The 7,923-nt window shown below is 33.7% G+C and overlaps 1 pseudogene; it reads right to left on the bottom strand.

Moving 5' to 3' along the window:
• Positions 1–6,439: 6,439 nt before the first annotated feature.
• Positions 6,440–7,923, bottom strand: LOC125837456 (uncharacterized; annotated as a pseudogene).

The raw sequence follows: 7,923 nt of genomic DNA, 5'->3' as shown, positions 1-7,923 counted from the left end.
TTGATGATATATTAATGTTATCATGGAAAGAAAAATAACATGCATATCATTTGAGGATTGTGTTGCATGTCCTCAAGGAACAACAACTCTTTGCAAAGTTTAGCAAATATGAGTTTTGGTTAAGGTCTATAGCTTTTCATGGTCACATTATTTCCGGTAAGGGTATTGAGGTAGATCCTAAGAAGACGGATGTGGTTAAGAGTTAGCCTAGACCTCTATCCCTTTCGGATATTAGAAGTTCCTTGGGTTTAGCCGAATACTATAGAAGATTTGTGGAAGGTTTTTCTTCCATTGCCTCTCCATTGGCGGTATTGACCCAAAACAAGGCAAAGTTCATATGGTCGGAAGCATGCGATAAGAGTTGTAAAGAATTAAATGATAGACTTACTTCCGCTCCGATGTTGACTTTACCGTAAGGATCTAGTGAATTTGTTGTTTATTGTGATTTTTCAAGAATTGGGTTAAAATGTGTCCTTATGCAAAATGGGATAGTCATTGCCTATGCTTCAAGGCCACTTACAATTCATGAAAAGAATTATCCTACCCATGACCTTGAACTAGTGGCGGTTATGTTTTCTCTAAAGATCTAGAGGCATTACTTATATGGTGTACATGTTGATGTCCTCACCGACCACAAGAGTTTGTAATATGTGTTTGGACAGAAAGATTTGAATCTTCACCAAAGAAGATGGCTAGAGTTACTAAAGGATTATGACATGAATGTTCTCTATCATCCCCCGACAAGGAAAATGTGGTGGAGGATGCTTTTAGTTGACTATTGATGGGCAGTGTTGCTCTTATTGAGGATGATAAAAAAGAGTTAGTTCGAGATGTTCATAGATAATCCCGATTGGGTGTTCGGTTAGTTGACTCTACCAAATGTGGGGTTATGATTCACCATGGTTTAGAAAATCTTTTGTGGCAGATATATAAGACAAGAATGGTCTTGATCAAACTTTGGTTGAATTGAAGGAAGCGGTGCTTAAAAAGTCTGTAGAGGTTTTCTCACAAGGGGGAGATGGTGTGCTTAGGTATCATGGTCGCTTGTATGCTCCTAATGTTGATGACTTGAGAGGGAAAATATTATCAGAAGCCTATAGTTCTCGATATTCCATTCATCCAGAGCCACCAAGATGTACCGTGACTTGTGGGAGGTCTATTGGAGGAAGGGGATGAAGAACGATATTGCAGAATTTGTGGCCAAGTGTTGTAATTATCAACAAGTGAAAGTTGAGAATCAAAAGTCGAGAAGTTTATATCAAGATATTAGCATTCCTACTTGGAAGTGGGAAGATTTGAGTATGGACTTCATTGTTGATTTACCACCCACCCGACGACAACATGACTCGATTTAGTTATTGTAGATCAAATGACCAAACCGGCTCATTTCATTTCTCTCAAGGTTTTTTATTCGGCGAATGACTATGCTAAGCTGTATCTGAGGGAAATGGTTAGGTTGCATGGAGTTCCCCTTTCTATTATCTCCGATCATGGTACCCAATTCACTTCTCAGTTTTTGAATTTTTTCCAAAAGGGTCTTGGTACTCGTGTTAAGCGTAGCAAGACCTTTCATCTGCAAACAGATGGGCAAGTAGAGCGTACTATCCAAACTTTGGAAGATATGTTGAGACCATGTGTAATTGACTTCAATGGTAATTGGGATTATCTCTTGCCTTTATTTGAATTTGCGTATAATAATAACTATCATTCAAACATTGGAATGACTCCATTTGAGGCTCTATATGGTAGGAGGTGTAGATCTCCTATAGGTTGGTTATAAGTGGGTAAAGTTGTCTTGATAGGTCCCAAATTGGTACATGAGGCTATGGAGAAAGTTCGGCTCATTATAGAAAGGTTGAAAATGTCTCAAAGTTTGACAAAAGTCCTATGCCGATGTTAGAAGAAGAGATCTTGAGTTTGATGTACATGATTGGGTCTACTTAAAAGTTTCACCCATGAAGGGTGTAATGAGATTAGGAAAGAAATGGAAGCTTAGTCCCCGCTATGTGGGCCCTATCAGATTTTGAGGCGAATTGATAAGGTCACTTATGAACTCGATTTGCCTAATGATTTGGCATTGGTACATCCGATTTTCCATATCTCCTTGTTGAAGAAATGTGTTGGAAATTCGGCATCCATAGTTCCCTTAGAAGGTTTGGGAGTTGGGGAGAATGTTTTCTATGAGGAAATTTCGGTTGAAATTTTAGACCGACAAGTTAAGAAGTTGAGAAACAAAGAAATTGCTTGTGTAGAGGTTCTATGGAGGAATCAATTAGTTGGGGGTGTTATTTGGGATGCTGAGGCCGATATGATGTTCCGTTATCCCCATTTATTTCCTTAGGTCCTTACTCTATCTTGAGGTATTTAGTTCCTCATGGTTTACTCTTTTGGTATCATGTCTCTTAGATATTCCCATGATTTCCTCATTATGCATGATTCATGAAAAGCTTAAATTTTGAAAAAATGAGTTAACTTGATTGATTTCTTCATGTTTATGTACATTTGAGTATGATTTGCATATAGACTTCATGATATGATGTATTGAACATGCTTTAGCTTGGAGTTGATGTTTCCTCCTCGAATATGCACATTTATGTTATTGCATTCATGTTGGACTGTTAGATTAAATTCCCACCCTCTTTATGATGTCTTGAATTTCATTCGAGGACGAATGTTCCCAAGGGGGATATAATGTAACACCTTGGATTCAAAAAGATAGGAAATTGTAGCTCTTTTTAGGATCCGGTGTCAGTACCAACAATGCCACCAACGGCCCATAGACTGACACACGGTTTGTAGGTAGCTCCATGGGTGGCTATCCAACTTTTTCAAATGTGTCAAGTTCCATTAATTTTATATAGTTCACCAGGATGGTCTATTTTCCTATCAACGAGTCATAGGCAGGTCTCGTAGGTGAGTCCTAGACTTTGAGAAATATCATATATCATATATATAGAAGAGAACCCTAGACCCACCTACGTGGCGCCACCACAAATAAGGATTCCCTTTTAATTTATGTTATTTTCAAAACTAGCCTTCCCCTTCAATGAAAAGTTGTGACTTTTATGAAAAGTTGCAGCTTTTATGAATATGAAAAGTTGCAACTTTTATGAAAAGTTGCAACTTTTATGAAGAGTTGCGACTTATATGAAGAGTTGCGACTTTTATGAAACATTATGACTTTTATGAAAGGTTGTAACTGTGACTTTTATGAAAGGTTGTAACCTTTCCGAAGGGTTGTAACTTTTCCAAAGAGTTGTGACCTTTCCGATAAGACAAAATAAGCATTTGTTCACGCTATCCTTTGTTGTCTATAAATAGAGGAATTTCCTCTCATTTTAAAACAATGAAAGTTTTGAACTTTTTCTTCTTCTTCTGGACAGTTAAATATTTGTGTACTTTGCTCCTGTTGAATGACTCACTGACACCATTATTTTTATATCAATACCTGGTGAATATAATCGTTCTATCATGAGATGATATATTCCTTTTAACCTCAGGTACTAGAGGGGAATAATTTCTTTAAGAGGACAGTGTGCATTTAGTTGGCTAGATTTTTTCCATTATGTTTCATTCTATTGTTACATATCCTGGTATGTTTTTTACAGTCATTAATTTATGCTTATATTATTAGTTGTTATTATTATTTTTGAGTACATGCTTTAGACTTTGTTGTTTATGTTTCTGCAAAATTATTTTTATAAGTATTTGTTAGTACAGATTAAATAACAAACGTTAATTGAACATTCAAGCAAGTTTTTTCTACTGATATTGTTGAAGGTACAATAAAAAAAGCCCTTACAAATCTCTAATTTCATCATCAACAACGTCATTCTTTCACATACAAGGATGAAATTTTGTGTTCTTTAGAAAACAAATTTGAGATAGTTGATTGCACCTTAGACTTTTTAGAATTACAAGTGTTTTTTAACTTTTGGACAACATTTTTTTGTTTGATACAGTTTTAAGTATTTGATGATATATAATATCCATTGTTTTCTTCTAGTCAGATACCAACTACATATAAATAACATATTAGCTATTATAATTTCAGGATACTAGTTATATACAGACTGCATACCAATTGCATACAACATTTGGAAGATAAATTACACATTGAGTATAATAGTTTTCGGAATGACAGTTATATACAAATTGCATACCAATTGGATTCAACATTTAGAGTTCATGATATTACAATGTCTTATTAACTAGAAACAAAACGAATGCCAATTTAGAGTTCATGAACCAACTTTGTCTTATAATTGGTATTCAAACTGTACAGTTTTGGCATCCAAATTCATACATGATTGGTTTTTTTTACTTCATATTCTAACACAAAAAATAAAAAAATAAAAAATGAATGATGTTGGTATCCAACCTATATAAATATCTTGAATAAATTATTACGTCAATGTAAAATAGTGATCATTGTATTTTGTAACAACCTCAATTACATCTTGTTTGATATTTATTCAAGTTGGACGCCTTATGGATACAAAATTATTACTAATTGTAAATTATATTTTCTTAACAAGCGTGGATTAAGTATTTTAAAGATGTATGAAGTATACAATCTGTATAAATACTGGAAGAAACGACTCTGACAATCTAAAACAATGATCATTAAATTTTGCACCAACATCAATTACATCTTGTTTTATTTTGATTTAGTGTAGGACACCAGTTGGATACCAATTAATACTCATGAAAACTTACATTAAATAATATCAACTGCTATTAGGTTGCATACCGAATGGATACCAACTGCATACCATAATTACCTTATATAATGTTCACTAATATGAACATTACCTTATATATTAAACTTGAATGAATTTTATTTCCAGTAGTATGCAATTGGTATGATTAATGAATGAATCTCATATAAAACATGAACAGTATATTAAACACTTAGCTGGAATGCATTTCATATCAATTCTATATATATTTGATATGCATTGTCAATAAATATTATTGGAAAACAAATGAATGCATTGTAACAATCAAAACAAAACATGAGTCTAAAAGACAAAATAAAATAAATTTTTTGTATAGTCTAAACAAATAAACTATCATCTTTTTGGCGTAGGGTAATTTAAACATGTCTTCATGTTGTGGCCCACTTGACGACATCTACTGCAAGTACTTTATGCCTTTTGAATTTTACATCAGCAAACCCTTTCCAGTATTCAAGTTGCGATTTTTCTACCGTTCTCTTTGAACCAGGCGACATCAATTTAGTCTCTTAAACAGAACTTGGTATATCTCATGTACTCTCACATGGGAGAGATTCAACAGGGATCACATATGCATCTTGAAAATCCTTCAAGCTATAAAAAGGAGAGCAGTAATCTATTTCATGTAGTCTTTTGTACCTAAGAACTGTCATTTCATGCCTGCATGGTATCTCATCATATTGAAATATTCCGCAACTACATTTCTTGGTTTTATGGATACTATGTACCGCTTTGGTCCATCAACAACAACATGCAAAAAAAATATTGATGGTATTACCTAACACACAAAAATATTGGACATTAACATGCTGTTACAAGAAAACAAGCCACAAAAAAGGTTTCAACTATATACATAATGGATATCAAATTCATTCTAGCTACTTGTGTAATGTACTGTTCATGTAAGTTGGCAATTTATACAAAATTATTCAGTAATCATACCAATTGCATACATGAACACCTTTGGATATTAATGAATAAAGAAAAAATCATACCCTCATACTGGTAGACAAAGCAACACTTTTCTGGAGCTTAAGATCATATTTTTTTGTCAGCTCTGATCAAGCTTTTGCAGCCTCCTCGTTGTACTTATGAACCCATGTTTGAACTGTTATCCTTGTAAAAATTCAAGAAGTGAAATCACTGGCAACCTCCTTGCTATCCTGTTAACATTATTTAAAGATTCGGCTATGTTTGAAGTCATGGTCCATGTTCGCTTACATTTTGAATAAGCCCTTGACCACTTGCTATACCCGATATCGAATAAATAACCTCTTATCCTTGGGTCTATCTGGTCTATTCTTGACATAAACTCCTCAAATTGTTGAATTGCATATGCCTTTACCATGAAAAAAAACTTTTTCAAATCTTCAGTATTCCTATGGAAGTTCTTCAAAACATTATAGTATAAGTGTCATATGCAAGCATAATGTTCCAATCCAGGATATACTCTTGCAGTTCTTTTCCATATGCTCTCATTTCTATTTGACATAAAACACATGTCTTTCCTTTCTCTATATGCTTCCCTAAATTGTTCAAAGAACCAGGTCCACGATGCATCATTCTCAGAATCCACTATGGCATAAGCAAGTGAAAGTATGTGACCTGATGCATTATTTTTTTAAAAATCATACAGATTGAAAACACACCATATATCATAATTATTCTTGCATTTAAATATAAAAGATTCAAATAATACCTCATGGATCCATAGTGCTTGCAGTCAACATTGTACCACCATATGCGCCTCTTAAGGCTGCCCCATCAACCACTACAACTGGCCTACAATATTCCCAACCTGTAATACATGCTTCTTATGCAACAAATGCATATAAGAAGCTCTCACCTTCTTTTCTTTTCAAGCTCAAAACAGAATCAGGATAGGTCTGCTCCAATATGTATAGATAACCTGGAAATTTTTCCATTGTTACAATTATTTTTACAATTTGATATCTAAATATCACAACACAACAATATACTATTTGGATGCAAACTGGATACCAATTAGATTCAAATTGGACACAACATGAATATCAATTGGATACACAATGGAAACCAATTGGATAATGGATACTAATCTGTAAACAAATTGCATGCCAAATGGCTACCAAATTTTTTCTTTACTAAAATTCATACCAATTTAGTTACACTCTTAATTTTCCGTTTGATATCAATTAGACATAAAGTAAAATAAAAAATTTAATTCAAATAAAAACTTGATATTTTAGCATGTGACTCTATCGGATCTCCACGCACCAATTTTATTGCCTTTTCTTTAGCTCACCAGGCCTGCATGTGTGTCAGCGAAACATCATGTAATTTCAACATGTCTTCGGCTATGTCTTTCGGAGTGTATACAGTTGTTGGATCAACAAATTTCTCTAATGTCAAAACAACTACAACGTTAGTGACTCCCTGACGCCTTGCATATACTCTATCTCTAACAGAACAAGTGTGATCCGCACAATATTTTCTGATTTTGAATAGCCCCACTTGATTCAAACTTGATGAATTCATTAACCAGGAATAATTTTCAGAAGGACACTTCAGGTAATAACTGTTTCAGAAAACAAAAGAAAATCAATGAAAAGTTAATATACCAAATTCATACACAAAAAACTCCACATACAAATAAGCAAATAAATTATTACCAAGAAGAACTAAAACGAGATACAAGAAATTTGAATTTTTAGACAACTCCATAATGTCGCATCACCTCCATAAGTGTGCCTTTATCCTTGTGAATTTGATTTTCAGCTACAAACAGATTAGAAAGGTCATTGATTACTTTATTTCCTTCATCATTATTTTCATCAACAACTCCACCCGAATTCATTCCTACCAAGCGGATGGAGTTATTTGATCGTAAATCAAAATTTGTTAGTGGTCTACTAACATCAAAATGTCTCCTATCCACAACAACTACAAAATCCTGATTATCCATTGCTATATTCTTCAGAGTTATGCACAATGAATATTTCGTAAAGAAATCTATATTAGCTTTCTTTTGATCCAAAAAAACTCACACACCCATATCATTATGGATACTAACAGGCGGACATCGATCAATAACTATATATTTAATCTCTATATCATTAATATTAACATCTATCCTATGTTGTGAAGTTATCACACTTACTAGACCACTATACAAACTTGAAGATTCATAGATAATCCCCTCCAT

The sequence above is a fragment of the Solanum verrucosum genome, unplaced genomic scaffold (assembly GCF_900185275.1).
Source record: "Solanum verrucosum unplaced genomic scaffold, falcon-dt-bn FXZP01000147.1, whole genome shotgun sequence".
NCBI classification, from domain to species: Eukaryota; Viridiplantae; Streptophyta; class Magnoliopsida; order Solanales; family Solanaceae; genus Solanum; species Solanum verrucosum.
The sequence above is the reverse complement of the archived record's forward strand: the minus strand, read 5'-3'. Positions and strand labels throughout refer to the sequence as shown.